Here is a 6,840-nt window from a genome sequence, read left to right as displayed (position 1 = left end):
CGGGCGGCTGCCCGACATGCCGAGGCCGGGCCGGGCCGGGCGGAGCGGCCTCAGCGCATCCCCGCGCGCGCGCAAGAGGGGGGGGCGGGGGCACAATAAAGTTCCTCTAAAGAAACAAAAAAAAAAAAAAAAGGAGCAAAAAAAAAAAAAAGAGGGAAAAAAAAAAAAAAAAAAAAAAAAGAAAGAAAGAGAGAAAAAAAAAAAGCCGAAAGGCGGTCGCAGCGCTGGTTCGTTCAAGCTTTATTGACAAGCGGACGACGCGCCCGCGCGTGCGCGGGGCGGGGCCGCGCCCCCCCGAGGGGCGGGGCGGGGCGCGCTCCCCTCCCCTCAGCGCCCGGGGCACCTGCGGGGTCGGGGGTTCGAACACACAGCGGTCCGCACACACACCCACGGCCCGGGGCTGCGCCGGCGAGGGACAGGGAGCCAGGCGGGATCTGTGGGACAGGAGCCTGCCAGCAACTCTGCCCGCGCCACGGGGAGGCCGTTCCCCCGACACCGCCTCTGGTGGTGCGCAGTCCCGGAGCACAAGTCCTGTGAGGAGCGGCTGAGGGAGCTGGGGGGGGGCTCACAGGCTCTTCTCGCAGGCGACAAGTGACAGGACAAGAGGACATAGTCTTAACTTGCACCGGGGGAGGAATTTCCTCGCAGGAAGGGTGATTAGACCTTGGAATGGGCTGCCCAGGGAGGTGGTGGAGTCACCGTCCCTGGAGGTGTTTAAGGAAAGACTGGACGTGGCACTCAGTGCTCTGGGCTGGGTGACAAGGTGATGATCGGTCACAGCTTGGACTTCGATGATCTTAGAGGTCTTTTCCAACCTGTAATTCTGTGATCTCCCTCAGAGCACTGAGGTGCCAGGCTCTCCCTCAAATACCTTCCCTGCCTGCCCGGAGCCCACAGCGCCACAGAAGGGTCCACTGAAGGTCCAGGACTGATCCGTCTCTCACAGGGTTTTTCATCTGCACTTACACCTTAGATGGGTACCCCGAAAGGCAGCTCTACGCCTCCTGAGCATCATTCAGCCCCACAGAAAAAAATTAATCAATGGGCCAAGGCCAATTGTGTGAGGTTCACCAAGGCCAAGTACTGAGTTCTGCACTTGAGCCACAACAGCTTCCTGCAGTGCTAAAGGTTGGGGGAAGAGTGGCTGGAAAGCTGGGAAAGGACCCGGGAGTGCTGGTCAACAGCGGCTGCACCTCGAGTGCTGTGTCCAGTTCTGGGCCCCTCACTGAAAGAAAGACATGGAGGGGCAAGTCCAGAGAAGGGCAACAGAGCTGAGGAAGGGGCTGGAGCACAAGATGAGGAGCAGCTAAGGGAGCTGGGGGGGCTCAGCCTGGAGAAAAGGAGGCTCAGGGGGGACCTTCTCGCTCTCTACAACTCCCTGATGGGAGGGTGGAGCTGGGGAGGTTCGGGCTCTGCTCCCAGGGAACAAGTGACAGGAGAAGAAGACACAGCCTCAACCTGGCCAGGGGAAGTTCAGGCTGGATATCAGGAGGAATTTATTCATGGAGCAGGCTGTCAGGCACTGGAATGGGCTGGCCATAGAGGTGGTGGAGTCCCCATCCCTGGAGGTGTTTAAGAAACGACTGGGCATGACACTCAGTGCTCTGGTCTAGTTGACAAGGTAGTGATTGGTCAAAGGTTGGACTCCGTGATATTGGAGGCCTTTTCCAACCTTAATGATTCTGTGATTCCGTGAAAGGTGTCTGGTAATGAGTGCACAGCTTCTCTGTGCCTGGGCAGGTGGGAATCCAGCTCTCTGCTGCCTGGGCAGGTGGGAATCCTAATAGCAAGGCCCACAGGGTGTTCTTGCTTCCTGACAGCAGCCCAGGGTTTTACAGAAACAAGGGCAGACCACTTTCTGCATAAGTTAATGGACAGAGAATTGATGAACGATGTCCCAGAGATGTTTTGGGTATTGAAGGAAACGTTTCCCCCAGACCTAGCCTTTTGCAAGCCAAACTGAAAAGAACACTGTACGTGTCAGCTCCTCAGCTTGGCCCAAAGTACTGCAGAGAGATAACCTGCAGTTCCCTTTCATTTCTCTTCCAACAACCTATGGAAATGGATTGCCTGCTTTGCATTGAGTAACTGTATTGTCTGCAGTCAGCTTTACCTGTCTAGGGTTAAAGAAGCAACTGGTGAAACACCAGGGCATTCCCTAAAGAGGGTAATAGTAAACCCAGGTATGGGAAAATGCCCAAAGAGATCAGCTCTGCAGCAATCCTCCCAGTAGGGACAGCAGAGTGAGCCCTGAGTGGGCTGTAAAACCAGTATCAGAGCTGGTTAAACTGGTCTGAGGGAAAAAAAAGGTGGCTTCAGGTAGGCAGTGTTGGTCAGGAGACCTCCCAGGCATGCAGCAGGGTGGCAGGGATGCTGGGTGGCAAATATCCCAAAGGAAGCACAGCCAAAACCAGCTCTGGGTTTACTCTGGAGGTGCTGCCGAAGGGGGTGTGAGCTGTGGAGTGCTCCTCCTGACCTGCCCTCTCAAGGGTGCTCAAGTACCGCTGGGTATTTGCCTCTGTATTTTTGTCCCCCATGTTGGGAAAAAAAAACAAGACAGTCAGCAAAACTCAAAGTGTCTCTCTGAGGAATTTGATTCAAGCCAGGAAATTCAGAGGCAGCTTCCCTGTGAGATCCAGGTCAGCAGTCTTAGCTTTACAAGCTGACATCTGCCATTAGAGCCGCTCCCATGATTTAACTCTTTGTTGCTGTTATTAACAGGCTTTTTTTGAATATAGTTTTTACAGTTCCTTTTTGGTGTTTTGGTCTGGGTTTAATTTTTATTTTATCCCCTGCTTTCTGTAAATAGCTTTCTGACTGGCAGGTCTCAAGGACTAACCCTATAAAGCCATTGAAATGTAGCGATTCCCCCTGTTTTCAGTGGGAGCAAAAGGGAATTACTGTTATTTAGACCTTTCTTTGAGCCTGACTGTCGGTGTCTTTGTGCATCATGTTTCCTATTGCTAAGAGAAAGGAAAGCCTCAGTTCCTTGTCTTCCAGAAGGATCAAAAGCCTTGTGGATGAGTGTCTGCAATGGACTTTCGGGCTTCCAAGGGAAGAACAAAGTATTAATAAGCAGTAGTATTGGCAATAGCACAACCACATTCTTCACACGAACTGAAATACTGGCTGATCCTTCAAAAGTCTTGCTGATGCCCTTACTGACTGTGCTCCAGGGAGGAAAAATAACACAGGTAAAAGCTGTTAAAGATCAAATATATACCCACTTATGCCTATATATAATCCCCTACACCCACAGCCCTGCCAGTGAGTGTGTCCCCCAGCACCTTCAGCACCTAAGGAACAACTCCCTAATTCCTGAGCTTTTGGAGACTCTCTAAGTGAAGAGATTTCACTGCCCGTGTACATACTGAGCCACCTCTGGCTCCTGGAGATGTTTCTTTCCTGGGATTGCCTTGCACTACCAGTTCCATGATCACTGTATGCAGCCTAAGGGAAGGTTAGATGCTACTTCCTGGAGATAACTCTGTGTTGTAGCAGGAAGAAGGACATGAATAAAGTCTGCCAGTTTTAAAATTCACCGCAGCTGGAGCAGGGATGTGTCAGTTATCTTCCAGTCCTTGTTAGCACAAAATGAGCTCTAAGAATTAATTTAATATCGTCCAAGTATTGGACAGTAATTTAGAATTGTCAAAGTATTGACAACACTGCTATTAATCTCAATGGCAGGGGTGCAAGGGTGAAACAGGATAGATCAGCTGTGAGAGGCTTCTCCCTGTCTCCTCCAGCCAGCAGTGTGCCCTTGCACTGCCTCCAGGCTGGAATTCTGCATCGAAGCACAACTTCTGATAGGTTCAGGAGAGAGTCCTGGTGTGGGGACACCTGCACCCTCATGTAGCACACCCTTCCTAGGTTCCTGCTCCCAGAGGATTGCTTGTGTTTCCTCATTTAATCTGGGTGTTACCCTTGTATGTCCTCTTAAAGGAGATATGTCTGTCTGCCTTCAAAGGTGTGTGCAGCACAGCAAGGAAAGCACCTCCTGCCCAGCCAGCAAACATCACCCATTCCTGAGTGGCCTGAAACTTAGGCTGCAAACAAATCAGTTCCTCTGGGATAAGCTGTCTCCAGCAACAGTCCTTAGTGATTATTTTACACAAAGACACGGGTATTTCTGACAGACTTATATTTTGTAAGACTGACTGTAGGAATCTGCTCTAGTTTTTCTGTATTTTCCAGCCTCCAAAGCCGGTCACTGACCATGTCCCAGGCAGCAAAGTACCAGTTCTGATCCTCTGCAAGGAGGGAGGACACACTACTCGTAGCATTAAAGGACGGAGCAGATAAGTACTGTCTATAGATAAATGAACCTTAATATCAATATAAGATTCTGCTCTTATGGGTACATAAATCCTACTTAATATAAGCCCCGAGTCTGTGACATTTTGGTTGCAGCTCCATTTACCTACAGCAGCTGTAGCCAGGATGCCCAGTGGCAGCACAGACCTGGAAATCATTTAGGATGCTCTGCATTGGTCACCATGCAGGGAGACTGAGACTTCTCCTGCACAGAGCAGCTCAAGGGCCATGTGTTTGGGGGAAGTGACAGTCACCTCCCAGGCCCCGGGCTCCATTCCTGACTGCTGATGACTCATTAGGAAAATTATTTCTGCTTCCATTTCTGAGCTACCACCACCACCTAATTTCCACTGGGTCTGTCAGTCCATTCAGGAGCACAGCAACCCCTGCAAGGAATTGCCACCCTGGCTTGGGAACTGCTGTTCCAGAGGTCACTAGAGAACTTTATTAATACTCATTGCATTAACCTCCCAGCTAGCCAGTGACAGAAATGCCATTTCTCCCATTTTATAGCTGAGAAAAATGAAGCGTAGACAGATCCATCACCTGGTTACAGAGTCAATGGGAATTCTTAATGCTCCATAAATCTGAAAATTAGGCTGTCAGCAACTTCTCCTGAAGCGAACCTGCAGCAAAGCTGTCCAGGAGCCCAGTTCCTACCCATCAGGTACCATCCCTCCCTGGGATACTGGGAGAAACCTGGACACATCTCTCTGAATTTCAATCTGGAGGGGAGGGAGGATGTTTTGAGAAAGGGGTTGGAACTAATTGCTCATGTAGAAACTCAGGTACATATCTGGTCATCACCTAAAGCTTGACTTGAAAAAATATTTGGTCATTAAAATGTACAATTTAGGTTAACTCGGGCTGCTTGGGATATGAGTAGAGCAGAAACTATGGAGAACTGGGTTGGTTGATTTTTTTTTTAAATTCCTTTTCTAGTTTAATAGTGCAGAAGCAAGTAGTGCTAAGAGGGAAGAGGCTTAGTGACAACTATTATAGTTAAGATTATACAGAGTTATTATAAAGAAAGGATTTTTTTCAATGCTTTATAACACCTTTGCCACTTGCAGATGGAATTTTATGCCTCGGCCTCGGGCTAACTCCTAGCTGGCATAGAGATTTTAAGCAAAAATGGCTTACCCACTTTGAGAAATGAAGAATCAGCAAACTGAAATATTAACATTTGCTGCTGTGTTTAAAAAGCCCTGATCTTTTACAGAAAAAAAAAAAACAAAACAAAACAACCAAAAGGAAAAGGTATCTGGGAGAAGAGTCATCTTTACACTGCAAGCAGCTACATCATTCAGGTCTTCTGAAGAGGAATTTGACTTGATTAAGCTAAAATAAGGTTAGAATAGTTTGGTGATTCTTCTGTAATACTGAAATACTGTCTCCAAAGTTTCCAGGCCCTACAGAGACCTGAAGAGAAATGTCCTGCAACTGCTGTTTCAATATGTGTGTCCTGAGGCAAAGCTATGGAGGAGCATGACTTAATTTCTGACCTACAGCAGTGTAAATACCTGATTCACTGCTCAGAACTATGAAATTCCATTTACAGGGGGAAAAAAAAAGATACTGTCTCATTATTAAACACCACACTAAATGCACGTGCCCAGGGATAGAGTGAAGGTTCCCCTGTGGCTCGTCCTTTTCCTCTGAGAGCCTTTGACCTTGTATTAAAGATGGGCTTTGATGCCTGAAATGGAAGAAAAAAATTCTCCAAGCAATATTAGTATAGATAAGATAGAGAGCAGCTCTTTTAATGAAGGCCTCCAAGGTTGCTTTGCCTATAATGATATCTTGCTGTCCCGGTCCAGGTGCATATGTCCTAAATAAGATGTGTTTGCTGGAGTCTTTTCCTTGAGAAGACCACTAAACAAGTCTAAAGAATTTAGAAAATTCAATATGAAGCGTGAGAACAGGTTTGGTGACTGTCAACTGCTATTCTGAAGTGTGAGAAACTTTACAGCCGTATTAAAAATCCATATTTGCTAAAAATCTTAAAAATCCTAAGGCATCAGCTTTCTGGGCAAATGTTAACTAAACCCTCTGCTTGGTGTACACAGGGCCAGAGGTGGTTTCTCTCACACACAAGCTTGGTTTGTGCAAGCCCAGGTCTATCCTGGGACAGTGAAGCTCTGCTGAGCTCTCTGTTTCTCACACAGTGCAGGGTGAGGCTTAGCTGATCCTTACCTGCTCCCATGGACACCCCCAAATCTGGCCAAACCCAGCCCCTGCTGTCCCTCCCACCCTCAGCTAATACACATGTCTAAATACAACCGTGATCAAATTAACTCCTTGACTAAATGTACTAACCATTTTAATAAAGATGAATTTGGTATCTACGTCTAGGGTGATTTCTCTCCCACAAAATATGATGGCACTGATGTAGTTTATGTGCCCTTATGGTTTCAAACAGGTCTATTTAGTGGATTGCAATTGGTTTTTTGAGCATTAGCATGTGCTGGTATATCCTGAGAACTCCCTCCTTTATGTTATAGACAGCAAAAATCATAGAAT

The 6,840-nt window shown here is 47.8% G+C and overlaps 1 long non-coding RNA gene across 4 annotated transcripts; it reads left to right on the top strand.

Moving 5' to 3' along the window:
• The first annotated feature begins 338 nt into the window (after nt 1-338).
• Nucleotides 339-6,612, top strand: LOC108497834. 4 transcript variants are annotated; one of them, XR_001874978.1, is made up of 4 exons: nt 339-507; nt 3,001-3,194; nt 4,198-4,984; nt 5,540-6,612. It is a non-coding gene; the product is annotated as an uncharacterized LOC108497834 (long non-coding RNA). The 4 variants fall into 4 exon arrangements; XR_001874977.1 differs by having other exon boundaries at nt 339-533; XR_001874979.1 differs by lacking the exon at nt 339-507 and having other exon boundaries at nt 1,597-3,194; nt 4,198-4,305; nt 4,831-4,984.
• The last annotated feature ends 228 nt before the right edge of the window (nt 6,613-6,840 follow it).

This window comes from Lepidothrix coronata, unplaced genomic scaffold (genome assembly GCF_001604755.1).
Source record: "Lepidothrix coronata isolate B3197 unplaced genomic scaffold, Lepidothrix_coronata-1.0 Scaffold52, whole genome shotgun sequence".
NCBI lineage: Eukaryota > Metazoa > Chordata > Aves > Passeriformes > Pipridae > Lepidothrix > Lepidothrix coronata.
The sequence above is the reverse complement of the archived record's forward strand: the minus strand, read 5'-3'. Positions and strand labels throughout refer to the sequence as shown.